The sequence below is a fragment of the Melanerpes formicivorus genome, unplaced genomic scaffold (genome assembly GCF_026170545.1).
Source record: "Melanerpes formicivorus ecotype bairdi unplaced genomic scaffold, bMelFor1.0.p_v2 SCAF_11, whole genome shotgun sequence".
NCBI classification, from domain to species: Eukaryota; Metazoa; Chordata; class Aves; order Piciformes; family Picidae; genus Melanerpes; species Melanerpes formicivorus.
Window position 1 is genome coordinate 384,665 of NW_027142363.1, and position 18,153 is coordinate 402,817.

The window sequence follows — 18,153 nt, forward strand, 5'->3', positions numbered from 1 at the left end:
TGGGGAGCTGAGATCACGTTCGTTTTCTAAGCCTTTGTCTGATCACAGCTCCCATGGTGAATAAGATGTAAGAGTGTGGTAAAAGGAATAACAATTTTCTCAGTTCTCTGTGTGAAATAACGGTACTTAATTTGTAATAAGGTAACGTGCTGTGGTTTCATCTTTGTCACTACCTACGTACACATCGTGACCTTAGTTTAAGAAGAAAAACGAAAAAGGAGGTACATCAGAAAATACAGAGCTATTGAACTCTGGCTAGATATACCTTCACTTGCATTAAAGTCTTGGGGAGGTTATGTTAATTTATAAGAAAAAAAAATGTTCCTGGAATGTGGTAATGCATTTTGATAGATAGACATAAATTTAACCTAAAGAGAATTCTAAGTTTATGGTGGCAGTATCCCAATAAACCATACTTTTATAACCTTGCATGGAAAACCAATCTATTAGAATATTATAATAGCAGCATAAAGATGTATATGGACATAGGAAGGTATAAACTATGCATTTCATATCAGTATTTCCCCATGTTCTGAAAACACTGATTTTATTGCAAATAGTAAGTTTTCCTTGTTTTTTTTTTTTCTTGACCCTTTAGTTATTTTTCACCAATTGTGCTATACTGAAATCCAGATCATGTGTGATGACCTGGACACCGTGGAAGTTTAGCCATTCACTATGAAAGAAGTTAAATAAAATAGGAGTAACTGCTGTATGCCTGTACTGCCTGCTAGGTGAGACCAGTGAGAGGTGAGCTAGTAAGCAAAACTGAAATCCTGGCTTTGAGAATGTACAGGTGAAGGGGTGGAGAGGGCTTGTAATTTAGATAATGCCCCCCTGCCCCCCTTCCCTTGAGAGAGAATCAGGCAGTTCGTCTATGGGGTACATGCTCATTAGCTGTGAGACCAGAAAGCCATTTCCTCACAATATTTCTTCATGAATGTTTACTCATGGTGGAGTGTATTTGGTTTGGATGAGCTGAAGCTAGATCACCTCAGAACATCTTTCTAGTGCTATGTTTTGTGGTGCTGTAGCTGGGTGTCTGGGCTACTGCTGAATGAGCACCCAGGCTGTGGTTTTCCAACATCTCCCTGCCCCAAGGAGTGGACAAGATCTTGGGAGGGGACACAGCTTAGCCAGCTGACCCAAACTGGCCAAAGAGAAGATATTCCGTGCCACATGGTGTCAGCACAGGTAGAAGAACTAAGTGAAAGAAGGCAGTGTGGGGTATCTGTCCATGGTGTCTGTCCTCCAGAGCAACAGCTACATATAGAGCCCTGCTTCCCAGGAGTGACCAACCACTGTCTGCTGATGTGAAGCAGAGAATGACATCCCTCTCTGCTTTTCCTTGTGCTTTGCATTAGTAAATTGCTTGTCTCTTATTACCAGCCTTTTGTTACATTTTCCCCTCTACCCTGTTCATGTAAGAAGGGGAGTGATAGAGCAGTTTTGGTGGGCTTTTGGCCCCAGCCAGGGCCAAACCACCACATGAGGTAAACAAAGATGTCTGTAATAGGCTTCATGATTTCATAGAATTGCTTGAGTTGGAAGGGACCTTAAATATCTAGTTCCAATCCCCCTGCCATGGGCAGAGACACCTCCTACTAGACCAGGTTGCTCAAAGCCTTATCCAGCCTGGTCTTAAACACTTCCAGGCATGAAGCATCAACAACTTCTCTGGGCAACCAGCTTCAGGTTCTCACCACCCTCATAGTAAAGAACTTCCTCCTAATGTCTAATCTAAATCTACCCTGCTCTGAATTGAAAACCATTGCCCTTTGTCCTATCACCACATGCCCTTATAAACAGTCCCTCTCCAGCTTTCCCATAGGCTCCCTTCAGGTACTGGAAGGTGGCTATAGGGTCTCCCCAGAGCCTTCTCCAGGGTGAACAGACCTGACTCCCTCAGTCTGTCCTCATAAGAGAGGAGCCCCAGCACCCTGCTTATCTTTGAGCTGTTGCTTGCCAAGGCTTACTTTTCTGTGCTATAATCCAGAACTCTGGGATGCTACAGAATACTCGATTTGAATATTTTTGGTAGTAGTGTTAGGATGAGAGAAGGCCTTGAATTTGTCTTTTAAAAGAATAATGCTTAAATTTCAGTCTTTCTTTTATATTCTAAATGTCCTGTTTCAGAATCTATTTGCAAATGAAAATGTAAAAATAATATCTCAGTGCTTTATGCTACAGATAAAACTTTAAAATCAACCAGGTGGAAGAAGTAACCTCTCCTTCGTGACCCTATGCAAGTATCAGTAGCAAACAAAAGCAGAGATGTATGTTCTGTTTGTGGTATGTTGAGCAAAATGGGACACAAAAGCTGGTTCAGAGGGATGACACCATATTCCATTTTAATTTGAAAGGAAGCACCTTCAAATCTAAACATGGAAAATGAATGTGGATAATAAAAGTAGATGAGATGCTTTGTTCCAGAGTCATACTTGGCAAAAGATGTGGGGGGGGTGTGCTTGCTTGTTGTTGAATATACATGCCTCTAATACATGGCAGTAGTGAATAACTTTTAAGTAAGAATAATACCAAAATAAATGAGGTTGCAATGCTAATAGAGTCAGTGAGTTACCATCAGTGGATTATCTATTTGGAAATAGTTCACAATCCCAAACATTTGAAGTAAATTTTGCATTAATCAAAGAAATCATTGAGGAACCCCTAGAGGTGTTCAAGAGGGGATTGGACGTGGCACTTGGTGCCATGGTCTAGACATGAGGTCTGTGGTGACAGGTTGGACTCGGTGATCCTCGAGGTCTCTTCCAACCTTGGTGATACTGTGATCTTAAATATGAGTAAAGTCTTGTTTTCCATCTGTTCCCAATTTAAGTTGAATTTGGCATGGATGTGAAGCAGAGAGTGTATTGTTGTTCTTCTGAATAACTTGGCTTTTGTTTGTCTCGAAAGGATCAATAGCCAATAGACCACTACTTATCTATGCCTTACAGCATACAAGGTGTTACAGGATAGAGGGAAATGCATAGTCAGGTGTAGAAGCATGGTGTGATTGAATCTATTCTGATGGCATCTGTAGAGACTGAAAAAGTCTTTTTACATGAAAAGGCCCTTGTGGAATGCATGTTTTCCCTGACAATCCACTTCATTCACTTGACAGACTTCTGAGTAAGTGAAAACTGGCAAGACTGAGTGTCAGGGATTGAGTTGAATCTGCTGCTGTTATCCATACCGTGCTGCAGTCATGCCAGCCTCAAGAAATGAAAGTGCTAACTGCAGCGAAGTATTATGGGGCTTGAAATTCAGATTGCGACACGAGAGGCTTCCTCTTCCCATTGCTGCTTCTGGGTTCTGCATTCTCGGGTGTTGGCTCTTCTGCAGGCATGATGGCAGAATGGGTGGCAGTTGGGTAGCTGCTGGCTTTGGTTTTCTCTTTCATGCTGGGTTTTCTCTGTATCTCACTGCACTGCTTCTGCAAAGAGGCTCAACTAAGATAATCATCCACTGTATTATTAGATTAATTAGATTATTAACTAAGGTAATTCTGCATTGTGATTATATGTTATATTAAACTCTTATCTCTTTATCTCAACCCAGAGTTGTGTGTGTTATTTTTCCCCTCACTTCTGTGTTGGGGGAGCAGGCAGGTTAGCCCTTGAGCGAAACCATCACACTGAGTTAAAGAAAAGCTTTAGTGCCTTAAATGTGTAATGTTACTGTTGAATTTGCTGAAGAGCTTGCAGTGACCTGGGACTCTGAACATTTAGAGGATATTGTCATCATCTGAAGTTTTCAGTCCTGGATGTATTTGCTAACAATTTTGGAAAGAAAACAAAACAAAAAATCCTTAACACACATGAGAGAGTAGGCAAGTAAGTTATTGTGTGGCATGGAAACAACACCACCAAAACACGAAACTTACCTCAGCTTCAGTTACTTCCAGCATCTTCTTAACAACAACACAAGTACCTTGCACCATCTAGTATGTGCATGAAGTTCAGCGCTTTGTGAAACCCTTTAAATGCCTAACCCATTCTTGTGGAAATCTGCTTTAAATAATTACCTTGATTGCTGATAATAAGATACTTTTGAATGCAGACTACCTCTGTCATAACCTTCACTTCTGATTGCAAGGTCCTTCCTTGATGCAGGAGCGAACACTTCATTATAAGATAGCACCGCTGTTCTGGACAAGCAGGTTTAGTTTTGCTTCAGTGATCAACTACAGCAGAACATTATATTTCTGTAGGGCATTATCAAGGGTTATACCTTTAAAAGTATTTGCTTGCAAATATTACATCTTGAAATGACTTTGCCCAAGGAGAAAAGGAAATCCAGGCTAATAACAAAATAGGTAAATACTGTTAACATTTTATCACAAGCTTCAAGAACTCCTCAAGGCATCAAGTTTAGGAAAAAAGAGAGAGAGATTATGGGGAGGATATTTATTACTACAACCACAAAGTCAACAGGGACTGCTAAATGTTCTTACAGTCATAATAGCCTATCTCATGTTAATTCTAGCCTGCAGCTCTTTGACTTTATGTGCAGAGATAATGGGGGTAAAACTGTGCTTTTAGTTTAGCAGCAGATTCCTCCCAACCATGGAAAATAAATTGGAGAGCTTTGCAAACTAAAAATGGTTTGGGCTTTGAAGGAATTCCCAGCAATAATATACAAGACTTATTACCCTAGGTAGTTAGAGGGTCCTGTATGCTTATAGCTGAGAGTAGTCTTTTTCACTGAATATTGCCTCAATGACTTGTTTGCAAATAATTTGCCATTAACCCAAATCTGTTTATCCCAAAGAGGAGACCCTTTTTGCAGCGTGTTTGTTCTTTGTACTTCCTACAGGTACTTAGATAAAGAGTAGTGTATGTTGTTTAGGCAAAAAGCTGCCTTGGTAATGTTGTTATATTTCACTTAGCTGGGATTTACTACGCATGAGAATTTAATACCTCAAGACCTGTGCTAAATAGGCTCAGGTCTGGGAATGTTTGAACATTTTTTCCCTAAGTAAAAGACAGCACAAGTAGTTGTCCTAAAACAATGCATCACAAACGTAGGAAGCTGAGTTGAAGACTATTACTGGTTGCTATTTCTGTTACAGTTCTACATGATTTTCTAGGAACACGACTTCTTTGGGTTAGGAAAGGCATACATGTGAAAAGAAAAAAGCATTCCATCCTCCAGAGAACATATTATGCCAGCACAGTAGGGAATAATCTCTGAATGTTGACATACTGGACAATGCAAAGAAAAGAGGTTTCCTTTGGTAGCCTTACATACTGTCTGTGCACAGCTGTCCAGCTAAAAAGAGGTTGAACTTTTGATAGAAGATCTTTGTGTCATTTTGTGAAGAAGTCCTTCCAACAGTGATGAGTAGTAAGAAGAGGATGAAAGATAATTTTCAGAAGCAAAATTAATATCAGATTGCCTGAAGCCACAGTTAATGAGAACTGAAGGAAGGAGTCAGTGTGGGCTGCGAATATGTGGCGGTATGGAAGCGGTAGGAAGACTGGGATACACCAAGGCAGGCCTTGAATAGGGGTGACTTTATTGTTAGCAACTGAAGGAACCTCTTGGAAGGAATACATGAAAATGGCAGTGTGGTCAAAGCAATGATGTAAGAAGATGGCCTTTTGCAAAACATTTTGAAGGATCTAGCTTGGATTCATCATACACAGGAAGAAAGATACTGCACTCATCTTGCACCACGATAATGAGTGCCTGGACTAAAGTTCCAGCTTTGTGCCTCGAGAGGAAGGGCTGCTCTGGCAGAGCTGCTCTCTAAGTGGTAAGAGATCTTTATATTGCTAAAATAATGTCAATCTGTAGATGTTGCTCAGCTGACCACTCTCAATAATGGAGGTAATACTTATCTTATTAAGAAAGGCAGAAGGCTGGAAGCACCAGGCAGGTAAAAGACTGGAAACAGTGCTCTGTGGAGCTGAACATCTGTAGCTGATGGTAGACAAAAGGACTGACAGTTCAGTTCAGAGTTTTCAAAAAGCAATCTGTAGTAGAGAAGCAGAGCTACAAGTTATACTAATGAGTGGTATTGTGGAGGTTTGTATTAATGAATGAGCCTCCAGAAACACAACAGAAACAAATCACAACTGTGGACAGGGTCTTATGAAAGTGAAAGGATGAATTCTTAATGGATGCTATGAGATTTGTTTTCTTTAAGCATTTTTGTAGTTCTTTTTAAGGATGAGTTAAAAAAAATGATGAAGTGGAAGTACTTATTTTAATCCCAATTCTCTGAATAAAGTACATTATACTCTTCAGAGAAGGTTGGAGTATGTTTCAGTCATGAGGATTTTGGAATACTTTAAAACATTTATTATTCAGTCTTCTGGTGACTGTGAGAAGCAGCCAACCTTTATTTACTGGAGCTGTGGTGGTGTTCTTGCATCCACATGAAGAACAAGAAATGAGAGTGTCTTTAGAAAAATTAATGGTTTTTTAAGTCTAAAAAGAATAGGAAAATACCTCTTGATACTGCAAATGTCACATCTTGGATGTGTCACCTGGGTGTGTTTGTTAATGATTGATGCTTTCATTGAGGTTCAGAGTGCTTGTGACTCAAGATGTCCTTTGAGAATATCTATAGCTGCCTAATGGTCAAATAAAACCAACCAAAGATGTTCAGTTCCTGTATCACAAAAGTGTATATAAAACTACAAGTCACTGGAATCTGCTCCCACAGCCTCTACTGCCAGGAAGCCAGATATATTTTATGTTGCATTGGGCCCTGAAGTGTTATAAAATATGGATCTTTTAAATTTTTTTCCCCATAGCTTTATGACCAGCAAGGCAGCATCAAGCACTTTAGTGCCAGCCCTGTTTATGCCTTGCAGGAGTGCAGCATAGTAGACCCTTGTGCATGCTTTGTTTTCAGCACCAGCTCTGGATGCAGTTCTGAATCTCATTTGGTTTTAGTTGCATCTATGTTCTCTTTGTGTGTGAGTCGTTACTGAACAAAATAGATCAATGTTGTTTTCACTGCTTAAAACAGCATTCCATTTATTTTACATTAGTTCAAACATTATCTTTACAGGGTTCTTAACCATTCCTTTCTTAACCCTTTCATTCCATCACTTCATGCAGCTGGGGTAAGATGTGCCATTTCCAAGTATGGGGGTGGGAAGCTCGGCCCACATGTAAATGAGGATTCGGTTCTACAAAGCCAGGAAAGACATCTGGCCACACTAATTTCAGTGAGGATTCATAGGTATAATCCCTCCATGAGTTAATTGGGGTGTTTCTGTGGTAAACGAGGCAGCCAGGATCCACTTGCAAGTGTCCGTGTCCTTCAGGGAGGCTTGGCTGCTGCTGGCAAAGCGATGTTGAGCAGCCTCTCGTTTGCTCATACAACATCAAATCTCCTGGGCTGAGCCTTTGGCTCTAATTAGATTCCTATTCAGGGAACTTGTCTGGCTGGACCTTTAAATTGTTTCTGACAAAAAAAAAGTCTCTCTGTGGTGACTCTTGACTCTTTTTTTTTCCCCCTTAACTTGTATCAAGCTGCTGAAGCAACTGTCTGCTTGCAAATAGTAAGTTAACTTACTCCTTGCTTCTGGTATGGCTGTAGGTACCAAAATATGTGTGGTGATTATGGATCTTGGAACAACTGTTGAGAGGCAAGCCATGAACCACAGATAGGTTTGATGTCTCAGATCAGCAAAGTTCTTCTGAACCTGTATGCAAGCCTGTACACAAGTTCAGAAAAGTCCTTTTTACCTGGACTAGCTTCAGCTTTGGAAATTAATCAGATGAGAAGGAAGACCTGGTGACTACCTCTGCTTTTGTGGTTTTGTGTAGTGCACAGCAAGCTAGTCTGCAGAGCAGAGGGAGAAGAAACTCATACTTCTAGTTCAGGATTTCTTGACTATCTCTACTGAATTGTGGTCTTTGTGTGTATGTGTACTTACCTGTGTGCCTCTCCATTGTGCACATATAGATATCTATGCCTCAGTTTCACTCCGACTCATTTCTGCCCTGTGTGCAAGCTGCCTTGCACAAGTGTGTTTCTCATCAGCAGTCATTTCATAGAATCATAGAATCAATAAGGTTGGAAAAAACCTCAGAGATCATCAAGTCCAACCTGTCACCCAACACCTCAGGACTAACTAAACCATGGCTCCAAGTGCCACATCCAATCCCCTCTTGAACACCTCCAGGGATGGTGACTCTACCACCTCCCTGGGCAGCACATTCCAGTGGCCAGTGACTCTTTCTGGGAAGAACTGTCTCCTCACCTCCAGCCTAAACCTCCCCTGGCACAGCTTGAGACTGTGTCCTCTTGCTGGGTGCATGGGAGAAGAGGCCAACCCCCACCTGGCTACAACCTCCCTTCGGGCCATTGTAGACAGCTATAAGGTCTCTTCTGAGCCTCCTTTTCTCCAGGCTAAGCAACCCCAGCTCCCTCAGCCTCTCCTCACAGGGCTGTGCTCCAGACCCCTCCCCAGCCTCGCTGCCCTTCTCTGGGCACCTTCAAGTCTTTCAATGTCCTTCTTGAACTGAGGGGCTCAGAACTGGACACAGGACTCGAGGTGTGGCCTGAGCAGTGCGGAGCACAGGGCAGAATGACCTCCCTGCTCCTGCTGGCCACACTATTCCTGATGCAGGCCAGGATGCCATTGGCCCTCTTGGCCCCCTGGGCACACTGCTGGCTCATCTTCAGCCTACCATCAACCAGTACCCCCAGGTCCCTTTCTGCCTGGCTGCTCTCAGCCACTCTGACCCCAGCCTGTAGCACTGCATGGGGTTGCCATAGCCAATGTGCAGCACCCAGCACTTAAACTTGTTAAATGCTCACTTTCTTCTCAGGACTGTTGTATTAGCATGTGGGTTTGAGGTTCTGTGAGCATGCTGACCACTTGCATCAGGAACCCAATAGTGCTGGATTGCCAGGGTGTGCTAATGAGTGCCAGGAGGAATTAATGTTATAATCACGCAAGCAAATGCACAATGTCACTGTTAGTTTTATGCATGCTTACAATCAATGTCAAAAATATAGGATATCATGTAATCAAATAATTTATTAGGCACAGCTGTTTGACTGCTCACAGCAAAACAACCTGTAGCTTAATTGCTCCTCTACTGCACTGGTTTTATGTATGGTCTTTCTGGCCCCAATCCCCAAAGCAGAAAACCCTGCCTTGGGCTTCTTCAGGGTTGTGCAAAACACAGTGGGTCATAATTCATCCATGTCAAATTAATGTTGTTGTCGTGGGACATCCATGGCATAATGAAGGGAGAATAAGGGCATTAAGGAGAGTTAGTCCTTCAGTAAACAGTCCTTCCTCTAAACAGAATTGTTGTGTTTGCATTTGCTTGTTTCTTGCTAAAGAAATACTTGCAGCCTCTAAAGAATTACTTTGAGGGAGAAACCTGGACCTAGCTGCTGTTAAGTGTTCATAATGTTGCTTGCTGCCATTTGAAAGAGCATTGTTTTATACAGTTAGGAATACAATAAGGGAAGTTGCCATTTGCTGTTAATCCTACAGTGTCTTTTGCTCTGGGGTAGTTTTGCCTAGTTCAAGTATTTCACTCTGTAACGTACAAAGTCAAATGCCCTGCCTAGCCCTGCTCTGTGCTGCAGAATGACAGTGCACTGCTTTCATTGTATTTTCAGGGTATATAGCCAGGTAGACGAAGGGTGCAGATGTACTTGGAGGTCAGTTTGAATAAAACCAAGAAGTTTTCTGTGGGTCATTGATTACAAATGAAAGAATTTGAGAAATAATGTTTCATTTAGCCACTGAAGGCTGTTACATAAAGCAACCACCTTCGTTCAGGGGCATGGGTCTGTTGTGGGGGCAGGTGATGTGCAGTCACACAGGCTTGTCTGTGCTCGAGGTGTTCATTTGCTGTGTCGACACAGAGGTTCAGTGCTGTGGGGTGGGACTGCAAGTGGAAAACACAGATTTCTGTTTGTGGTTGTGGCCACCAGACACTGCTTCAGTCGTTGAATGTGTATAATGCACTTTCCCATGTATTTCTCTCTGCTAATTTCTTCCAAGATAACTAACCCAATTCACCTTAGTTCCTAACAGATGCTTTTGTTATTTTGATCAAGGGCAAAGGGAAGCTGGGAAAAGCATTCCATTCACTTACACGGTGAGCTGCCACTGGAGTAATTGTGTCAGGAAAACCCCTTAGACTTAGAGACAGGCTCCAGTTTCTTCTACAGAGCCATCAACAAACTTAAGGCCTCTTCCTATCAGGTCCCATGAAAAGTCAGTCAGAGAAATAAACTCTGCAGTGGACTTAAGCTGTTCTGCAGGTATTCAGCACTTCCATGATAAAACTCTTCAGGTGGCTTCCGAACAAGACATGGCTGTGAGCCAGTGCTGCAGGGTGGTGATGCACACAAAAGGCTGAATGCATCTTATTCTTCTGTATCTTTTCTGAGGCTAACTGAATGACAACAGCAAACAAGAATCATTTCCCTTCCTACAATTCTCTAACCTTGAGTCTTTCTCAGCTGGAGACTGCTTACAAGTGTAAGTATTTTACCAAGTACTAAGGAAATCTAGCCATGGATTCCTCAGAATGCATGGCCATTACTCCTGCTTGCATCTTTAGAATGGCAGACAGTTTAGAGAGTGCTAAACTTGGGGTACCACCAATGCAGCTCAGCGAAAGCACATCAAAAATCACGTGAGAGCAGAATGGAACCCATTCACTGTGTGAACTGATCCTCTATATGCCAAGAAGGAGAGACAAGGCTAGCAAATGCTCTGACCAGACCTGGACAGCAATCTGTGTGCTTAATGACATTTCAAGCTGCATTAGAGAAAAGGCAGGGAAGTAAACAAGAAGTGGGCGATCTTCTGTGGAGGCAAGACGTAGCCACCTGATTCTTCCCCTGCCTGGTATGAAAGAGCATAGAGAAAGCACTGTACATTCAGTGCACTAACATTTGCATTACAAATGCTTGTCCTGGGCTTAGAAAAGAGCTAACAGATTGTCATTGCCCAGAGCACTGGCATTACAATGATTGCTTCAATATAACAGGGCTGTTAAACTTTGTCTTAACCCTTGCTGACCCAGCTCTGGCCTAGTTTGCCCAGAATTAGGCTGCTTAGACAAATGCACATTTTAATGCCCACAGGGATCTGAGCAAGACAGTTATCTGTTTTCATCACTAGCATCTGAGATACTGCATGTTTCAAGATCAATAGATTGTTTTAAAGTGCAGGGGTAATACATGATGCACAGCTCACTCCTCAGAGCACTGCCAGGACTGCACCATTGTCTGGTGGGAAGATGAAGTACTATGCAAGGCTTTCCACACATTCTGTTTTTCCTCCATTGGCTACAGCATCCTGGAAGCTGCAGGCAACAACATTAAGACTGCTTTGTCGTTTCTGCTGTTGCTGCAGTGTTGTAATTCAGTTTAATTTCTGTTGTCCTGATTGAGACTGCTGAAATTTGGAAGCGAATCTCGTCCTCTGGTTGATCGCTGAATCCCCTGTAGCTGAGGCCATCTGCAAAACTGAGAGGCTGCTTTGTGAAGATTTTCTTTGGAAAAATCATTCTGTAAGTGAACAACACACCCTCCAGAGTCCAGTTAGTCATGGAGTTCCCCAGCTAATCGAAAACCAGAGAGTCTCACACGTCGCTGAACTTGGCTTGCTGGATGTACACTTTCATGTCAAAGTTATCGGAACCCCTGCATGAACATGGGGACAGGAACAATGGGAAGGAATGAGGATTCTTGGCACTCTTTTGCTAAACATAGTACCCAAAGCTATTTGTATGACTTGGAGTTTTGTTACATTCCTGCTGACTTATTCTTACTTGCTCATGCTCATCTATTTTCACCCAGTCAATGCTTCAAAGGTTTTAACTGGGTAATTCTGAGTGTTTTCCATCCTACTAAATTAACACAGATCTGTGTGGACATCCATCAGCCTCAAGTGTGGCTACTACTATCTCCACAAAGAATAGGTGACAATCAACAGAGCCATAGAAACGTTTTGGTTGGAAACTAGTCTCACCAGTGCCAAATGCAGGGGCACAGTTACTTCCCTGGTCCTGCTGGCCACACTGGTCCTGGTACGAGCCAGGATGCTGTTGGCTTCCTTGGCTACCTGAGCACACTATTTGCTCATGTTCAGACAGCTGTCAACCAGCATCCCCAGGTCCTTTTCTGCCAGGCAGTTTTCCAGCCACTCTGCTCCAAGCCTGTAGCATTGCATAGGGCTGCTGTGACCCACGTGCAGGTCCCTCTGTAGAGCCTTCCTGTCCTCAAACAGATCAATACTCCCTGTCAGATTAGTGTCCTTTGCAAACTTACTGAGAGTGCACTCAATCCCCTTGTCCAGATCATTGATGAAGATACGTAACAGAAAGTTGAGCCCCAAGGAGGTCACTAGTGACTGGCCACCAAGGGAATTCAAATCCATCCACCATGACACTTTGAACCTGGCCATTCAGGCAGCTTTAATCCCATTGCCACCTCCACCCATCTAGGCCATGAGCAGCCACTTCCTCCGGGAGGATGCTGTGGGAGACAGTGTCAAATGCTTTAGTAAAGTCTGGGTAAACAACATCCACAGCCTTTCCCCCATCCACTAAGTTGGTCACCTTGACATAGGAGGAGATCAGGTTTGTCCAGCAGGACCTGCCCATCATGAACCCAAGCTGACTGAGCCTGGTCAGCTGCTTGCCCTGCACATGCTGCATAATGGCACTCAAGATGACCTGCTCCTGGCCTTCCCTGGCACCAGGGTCAGGACTCTCATTCCCTGGGTCCTCCATAGAATAGAGTAGAATAGAATAGAATAGAATAGAATAGAATAGAATAGACCAGGTTGGAAGAGACCTTCAAGACCTTATCACTCTCTACAACTACCTGAAGGGAGGTTGTAGACAGGCAGAGGTTGGTCCCTTCTCCCAGGCACCCAGTACCAGAACAAGAGGACACAGTCTCAGGCTGTGCCAGGGGAGGTTCAGGTTGGATGTTAGGAAGAAGTTCTATACAGAAAGAGTGATTGCCCATTGGAATGGGCTGCCCGGGGAGGTGGTGGAGTCGCCGTCATTGAAGGTGTTCAGAAGGAGACTTGCTGGGGTGCTTGGTGCCATGGGTTAGCTGTTTGGGTGGGTTGGATTGGTTGATGGGTTGGACACGATGATCTTCAAGGTCTCTTCCAACCTGGTTTGGTTTATTCTAATAAAGATCATCACGTCCAACCTATCACCCAACACCACCTAATCAATTAACCCATGTAACCAAGCACCCTGTCAAGACTCCTCCTGAACACCTCCAGTGATGGCGACTCCACCACCTCCCCGGGCAGTCCATTCCAATGGGCAATCACTCTCTCTGTGTAAAACTTCCTCCTGACCTCCAGCCTGAACTTCCCCTGGTGCAGCCTGAGACTGTGTCCTCTTGTTCTGGTGCTGGCTGCCTGGGAGAAGAGACCAACCTCTGCCTGTTTACAACCCCCCTTCAGGTAGTTGTAGAGAGTGATAAGGTCACCCCTGAGCCTCCTCCTCTCCAGGCTAAGCAGCCCCAGCTCCCTCAGCCTCTCCTCACAGGGCTGTGTTCCAAGCCCCTCACTAACTTCGTTGCCCTTCTCTGGACTCGTTCCAGCAAGTCAACCTCCTTCCTAACCTGAGGGGCCCAGAACTGGACACAGGACTCGAGGTGTGGCCTAACCAGTGCAGTGTACAGGGGCAGAATGACCTCCCTGCTCCTGCTGGCCACACTGTTCTTAATGCAGGCCAGGATGCCATTGGCCCTCTTGGCTGCCTGGGCACACTGCAGGCTGTCCATCTGGCTGTTCTTGTAGGTGGATATCACGTTTGCAGTTTCCAATCAGCTGGGACCTCCTGGTTAGCCTGGTCTACTGTAAATGGTGGCAGGTAGCTTGGTGAGCACTTCCACTTGTTCTCACAGTACCCTGTTTCAATGCAGAGGTATAAATCTGAAACCAAGTTTCTCCTTGCCATAAGCAAAACCACAAGGTCCAGTTTCATAACCTGAGTAACACATCCACATGAATTGCTTGTTTTATTCAGGCATCCTGTACAAAGTGCATCATCACACTGAGGAAGCTGAATGTATAAAAAAACCCCAAACACAGCTATTCTGAGCAGTCTTTGTCAGGATAAAAACAACATCTCTGATAGCCTTATACAAAGGCTGTCATTAACTTCTTTGAAGAGATAGCATTTTGGGGGAGCTTTTGGTGTTAACAACCTAATGTTCTTAACTAATTTAGAACCTGAAGTTAAAATCTCCATAAATATTCTCTGCGGAGCACAGAAGTAGCTGCACATGCTTATTTCAGAGCACTGTGTGAACGGGGATATGATGGGATGGCCAAAAAACAGCATCATAAAACTGCATCCCAGAGTTTGTGCAAATGTTCTAAGAGACAATAAATAGGATTTTGTAGTATATTTTTAACTTTCCTTTCATCTGTGAGAGAAACAAGCTGCTTCAGCAATTCTCTTGGCTATACCACCCACCTAAAGTTTCCATTCTGAATGTTGAGAATGGGTTTTGGCTGGAAGAAAGGGCAGGTTTGTGATTATCTGAATGGTGAAGAGACATAGTGTTTTGTTATCAGCCTTGGCAGCAGTACTCGTGTATGCATGCTGCAGCACCATCTTTGCTGTTTGTTACACTAAAATCTAATTAAAATTTAAACTGAGCTGATGGTATTCAAGCTGCCATTGGAGAGGGAGGGCTGCATTGCATGGGTCTCTTGGTCCATGTGTGCCTTTGCCATTGTGTTGATTTGCAGCCAGGCAGCTTCTGTCTCAGCTCAAAAATGTGTTAGTCTGCAGTTGTTTTGTGTGCTGCAGTCAGAGAGCAAATACACAGCCTGTTATTTGCCACGGTTCTGTCTGGTGATTTGGATGAATTCTGTGACCCTTGATAACTTCTCTGGCCACTTCTTTTCAAATATCAAATGCTGAAACACTGTTTTGATCAGAATTTTACTTGGAGTCATTGTAATGAAGACTTAAAATGGTTTTTATGTGACTTTATTAGGTAACTGCTAAGTCAAACTAATTAGCCACCCCCTGTCACAGTTGCTTTCCTGCTTCAGAGGATGGCAGTGGTAAATCCCGTGTTTCACTTTCCCCATGAGCAATGGCAGGTCAGTACACCATCTCACTGTACAACGGGTCAGTCTGCCATGTAAATGCCCTCCCCCTTCGCCATGTGCACCCAAGGCTTGAGACAGGATTACAGCATCTGAATAAAGAGCATGGCTAGCGTTCACTGATGAGTGCAGCTTGGCCTACCTGTCAGTAAGGCTTATAGAGAGCTCTCTTTGCAGCCAGAGCTGTGATGCACACCCCGCCAGCCCCTTGCCCTTCTGAAAATTAACAGCTATCCCATGCAGGTTCCCACATTGCCATTTGACTGACTTCAACTCCTACTTTTTGAGCTGGATTCAGTCAGCAAATGGTCTGTTTCCTCTCCTGTTTTCTGGAATACCTGTTCTGGGGAACATACCAGTAACGGTGAAAGATCTGTTCCTCTGTGATTATTATTTCCTTTAGAGCCAGAGAAAATTAATCCAAGTCTAGCAGCAGGTGAACTCCAAATTGCTAATGAAGACAAACCGTGTGGCAAAAGCAGTGTAAAAGATTGATTGCTTTATCGTTTGATGTAGGTGCACAAACCCCTTGTTGTTAAAAGCAAAATTCTGTTTGCATGTGTGATCTTTAAAAGGAGGAAAAACACCCTAATGTTTCCAGGATTCTTAGTCCATACAAACTACTGCACTAACATCTGTAACATCATTTGAATCTCATATCCCTGGCTTCACTACGTGCAGAGAGCCAAGAGTGTCCTGTAGACACTGGAAAAATAAATAGAGACCAAAGATTTGAGTGAACACAGATCTGAGGGAAAACTAGTAAATAAATAGTGAGAGAATGCAGGCATCTCCTTTACTACTGATCATGTTGACTGCTGTGGCTGTTTGTCTCTTCCCCAGAGAAGTTTTCACACTACAGAGTTCTTGAAGTGCTTTCATCCAGGGTCGGTTTGTGTTGATGTTTTAATGTTTTCCTGTGTAAGAGAAACAAAAAGGTTTGTTGTTTAATAATTGGCAGATACAGCAGAATGATTAGGAGGAGACATGGGTATGGGATGAGACATGAAGGCTAATGGAGCTTAAGGAAATCATGGTGTAGCCTGAAATTTCTTTCTGATGGAAACTTAGAATAGAATAGAATAGAATAGAATAGAATAGAATAGAATAGAATAGAATAGAATAGAATAGAATAGAATAGAATAAACCAGGTTGGAAGAGACCTTGAAGATCATCACGTCCAACCTATCACCCAACACCGCCTAATCAACTAACCCATGTAACCAAGCACCCTGTCAAGTCTCCTCCTGAACACCTCCAGTGACGGCGACCCCACCACCTCCCCGGGCAGCCCATTCCAATGGGCAATCACTCTCTCCGTGTAAAACTTCCTCCTGACCTCCAGCCTGAACTTCCCCTGGTGCAGCCTGAGACTGTGTCCTCTTGTTCTGGTGCTGGCTGCCTGGGAGAAGAGACCAACCTCTGCCTGTTTACAACCTCCCTTCAGGTAGTTGTAGAGAGCAATAAGGTCACCCCTGAGCCTCCTCCTCTCCAGGCTAAGCAGCCCCAGCTCCCTCAGCTTCTCCTCACAGGGCTGTGTTCCAAGCCCCTCACTAACTTCGTTGCCCTTCTCTGGACTCGTTCCAGCAAGTCAACCTCCTTCCTAAACTGAGGGGCCCAGAACTGGACACAGGACTCAAGGTGTGGCCTAACCAGTGCAGGGTACAGGGGCAGAATGACCTCCCTGCTCCTGCTGGCCACACTGTTCTTAATGCAGGCCAGGATGCCATTGGCCCTCCTGGCCACCTTCTTACCAAATAAAGTGAAGCTCTTCTCTGGTGTCCCTTAGGAGCATCTCCATCTCTCTGGAAGTAGGTGAGATTTTTTTTCCTCTATTAAGGTGATTGCCAGTGTTTTCAATACCTTTTCCAATTATCTCTGCAAACACTTTGCAAAAGACAATTGCCTAAGGCTCTTTTCTCCCCCCTCTCCCTGCTTTATGCTACTGCTTATTTAAATCAGTTAAAAACATGGAAAGAAAATGTTGTTACAAAGCATGCCTTTGCTATGGCACATATAACAGGTCAAAGCTTTACTGAGAGCAAAGTGAGCTTGGTGTAACTATGCAAATACTTTTACACTCCCTGTGTGTTTCGAGTATCTGATGAGAAGTTGTTATGTGCCGCTGTGCTCCCTAGTGCTGTCTGGAATAAATACTTCATCAATACAGAGTACACCGGCAGTTTCATGTGAGGTCACATGCATATGGAGTCAATAATCCTGAGATATGACAGTGTTACTAACCCTCAACTCAGAATACATGCAGTGGAGACTGGGGGGGGGGTATAATAAATGTTTATAAATACCTGAGGGCTGGGTGTCAAGGGGGAGGGCACAGGCTCTGCTCAGCTGCACCCTGTGATAGGACAAGGATATAAACTGCAGCACAGGAGGTTCCACCTCAACATGAGGAGGAACTTCTTCACCATGAGGGTCACAGAGCACTGGGACAGGATGCCCAGAGAGGTTGTGGAGTCTCCTTCTCTGGAGACTTTCAAGACTCACCTGGATGCATTCCTGTGTGACCTGCATTAGATTCTATGGTCCTGCTCTGGCAGAGGGGTTGGACTCAATGATCTCTGGAGGTCCCTTCCAAGCCCTAACATCCTGTGATCCTGTGATTTGCATAATTTGGGTGCTTGGAGAGTTGTCAGAGATGGTGCACATTTTCTGGCCCGCTGCATTCATGAGCCTGTGCATAGATAGTGACTAACATTAAATGGACTTGTATGTCGTTCTGAAATGCAGCCAGATTGTGGTTGCTGCTCTGTGGGACACAGTGCCTATGACAATGTGTTGACAGCCTGTATGGATGGCTGGATGTGAATGATCCTTTCCTGGCTGAGCTCTTCACACCTTTCTCCCATGCAAAGATTAAAGACATCTATTTGAAAAATGAATGTGCCCTGCAACTCAGCCTCAGCATGGCCCCTTCCATTACCTCATGACCTGCTGCTCCATCACAAACCAAACACCTGCTTGGTAGGGAGCAAAGGCCAAGAACATGATTGGGAGAAACTGGGCAGCAAAACTGTTCAGAGGAAAAGCAAAT